Here is a 3,325-nt window from a genome sequence, read left to right as displayed (position 1 = left end):
CAGCCTGGACATATACAGTATGTATATTGGCATTTTAACATTTGATTTGACCTTGATTTAACTAGGCAAGTCAGTTAAGAACAAATTATTACTTACAACGACGGCCTACCGGGGAACAGTGGGTTAAACTGCCTTTTTCAGGGGCAGAACGACACATTTCTACCTTGTCAGCTCGGGGATTCGATCCAGCAACCTTTCGGGTTACTGGCCCAACGCTCTAACCTGCCGCCTAGGCTAGACTGAGAGTTTCGAGATCCACCATTGGAGATCCCCCCCCAACATCCCTCTAGCCATGATGGTAACCTAGAGAACCCATAAGTGAGAGAGAGAGAAAGAGAGAGAGAGAGAGAGACCCTGATAGGCACCAGTAGTCATTTACGAGAGAGAGGGAGAATGGGGGGGATCTTAAGCTGAGAAGTGAGGGTCTAGGATTGTATTCTATGTGCCTGTGAGTGTGTCTAAATGTTAAGAGCGGCCTGCAGCCACCCTGACAGGGCTCGATGGGGGATGATTAGGCTGTGCCATCACACTGGCTGCCCAGCCAGGCCCAGCCGGGTGCTGCTGTCTGCAACCACCGAGGAATAATTATTATTAGCCCAACACAATGATTAGCAACCGTCTTAACGCCATGCTGTTCTCATTTCGGGGGGAAAGTCATCCAAGATGGATGACCTGGGGCCGATTTGAAATGGAATATCCTTTCAGTTTAGGGAAGCTAATTGGGGAAGCTAGCTAGCTAGCTGGCTAACGCTGGTTACTGAGGTGGAAGCAAATCCAAGTCCATTACATGCTGTCCTACTTGGATATGACATTAATGTGAACCTATCCAGTATGTTTTGATGCAATGCTTTAGATTTCCTTTTCCGTTGACATGCTTAACATTTGAAATGTTTTTTGTTTGTTTGGCCAAACCAGAGGAGCTGGTGCTAAAATTGGAATATTCAATTGAATATTAAATTCAGTCCTATTAGATGTAATACGTTAGCTACAGTAGATACAGCTGTTTTTTTTCACATGGATCTCATTCAGGTGTTGTATTCTGTATGTTAGATCTATTTGATAGATTCATTGTATTGTGGTGCCATAGACTGTAGTGAGTGTGATGCTTAGCAGAATGAATGGCAGCTGTGGGGCTGCGTTTTCTGGCTCATTGCTCTGAAATGGCTCTCCTAGTGCCATTGTCACCGTTACTGCGGTGAGTAGGGAGTCTCTCTCTTTCTCGCTCTCTCTCTGTTCTTCCCTCTCTCTCTCCCTCTTTTTTTCTTTCCCAAGCAAGAAGCCCCCACGTCATCGCTTCCCTGGAGCTGGGAGTGGGGGATGGGAAGCAGGGATGGAGAGAGGGAGGGATGAGGGGGGGGGGTCGATGGACAGGCTGCCGGGCTCGTGGGGAGGCGGCGGAATTCTGCAGGTTGCCACGGTGAGCCAGTCGATAGCGTATTGAGCACTTGGCTGCCGCAGAGTGTGCAGGAGTCAAGAAGAGGGGAAAGAGAAGGAGAGAAAGAGAGGGAAAGAGAGAAAGAAACCGTGTCTCTGCCCTTCAGTGTCTGTAGCAGAGCCCATGCACGCATGTACGCACGCACACACACATACACACACACACCATTCAAAATCCATTATCTGCCCACTGCAGATTTGAACCAGACCACATCAGCCCTGCTATAAGTTGGATTAAAGCGCAGCTCAAAGGAAACTTAAGTACGTGATCGCTTCCTTTCCTGGAGGTGCCAGATATCCACTGTGTGTGTGTATGTGTGCGCGTATCCTGTGTGCGTGTCTGTGTGTGTATGAGCCGAACACCCTCCTGTGTCATGCAAATTGTGAGTTCCTGGTCGGTCTGTGAGGAGGGAACAAGGCCATTGATTGGAGTACCTAACGCCGCGGAGCACGCTCCTCTCAATGGTGTCCTGTGGGGGAGCAAATTTGCCTATTTTGATTGAATTTTAATTTTCCGGAGGTGGTGCAGTGAGAGAGGGAGGGAGTAATGGGGCTTTTCATTTATCCAGTGAAAACGGCGGCTGCCTCCTCCTCTGCGGCAAGGGAGTGGATTCATGAAAATGATGTTTTATGGAAAAAAGGATCATTATCATTCGATTTGGCAGAGTTGTTTTAAAATGGAGGGAAGCGGTTTGGCCAATGTTCAAACAAAGAAATAAGAAGTTGTCTACACAATGCCTGGTTTAAATAGGACAATAGGCTGTATTTGTTATACACACTATATTCTGACCAATAAAATGCTCTATTGGCCAGAAGACTATTATCTATTGCCATATATGGGAAATGGAAGCTCTATCATTTATTTTTATTATATTTTATATCATATAACACTATATATCAGAGTGGAACTGAATTATAGCCCAGTAGTGCATTAACGTCTGGCCTTTATCCTGGCTCTTTCTCATAAATTCATATATGTGGATTATATTGCACTTATTACATAATGACAATACATGTTCTTTTCACCATATCTTTTTTAGTCCTAAAAAAATTAAACTGAATTATAGAGCACCAGTGGATCAGGGCTAGGTACTGAATAGTCCACTTCCTTTGGCCGTTATCCTGGGTTTTTCTCCTTGATTTTAATAGGACTTCCTACGTGAATCTGCCCTCATCCCAGCCGAGGGCTCTGGTCAAAAGTAGTGCACTATCTATGGGATAGGGTGCCATTTAGGACACAGCCGTGGTATTCATCTTGACCTTATTCTTCTCTTGACTTTGCCTGCCTGCTTGGCTCTCCAGCTCTGGGCTTTTGACATGTGGCCACATTTTCTCCACTGTACATCTCTCACCCTGGGTTACACCGAGAGAGAGAGAGATAGAGAGCGAGGGAGAGCGAGCGAGGGAAATATAAATGGAAGATGGCTTTCACCCATGTGCTGTATATGAGAGCGAGAGCAAAAGAGAGTGAGCGACAGAATGATGGAGAGAGCGAGGGAGAGAAAGAGAAAGACAGCGAGAGACAAACAGCGATCAATGTCTGTGGATTTCTGCTTGGACCACCCCACCACTCTATGCCAGAGAACTGTCCCTGTATCCCTCCCTTCCCTGTATTCCTCTCCATGGGTCCCATCCAGCCTGCCCCTCTCTTTTCTGCCCAGTCCAGTCCAGTCTGTTAAAATCTCTATAAATAACCAAGTCCTGCCTTCTCTCACAGACAAAAGAGACAGACAGTTGGTGTTGCTGGTTCTGCTGGTGTTCCATTTCAATGCCTTCAATGCCCCCCTCGCTCCCTGCCAGAGCTAGTAGGATGACGGGGATGGAGGGACCACGAAACATCATTAAACCAATGGGTTCCTTTGATGGCTCGTCTGTTGTCTCCTGACCCCGC

This window comes from Oncorhynchus kisutch, linkage group LG20 (assembly GCF_002021735.2).
Source record: "Oncorhynchus kisutch isolate 150728-3 linkage group LG20, Okis_V2, whole genome shotgun sequence".
NCBI classification, from domain to species: domain Eukaryota; kingdom Metazoa; phylum Chordata; class Actinopteri; order Salmoniformes; family Salmonidae; genus Oncorhynchus; species Oncorhynchus kisutch.
This window is presented reverse-complemented; position numbering follows the sequence as displayed.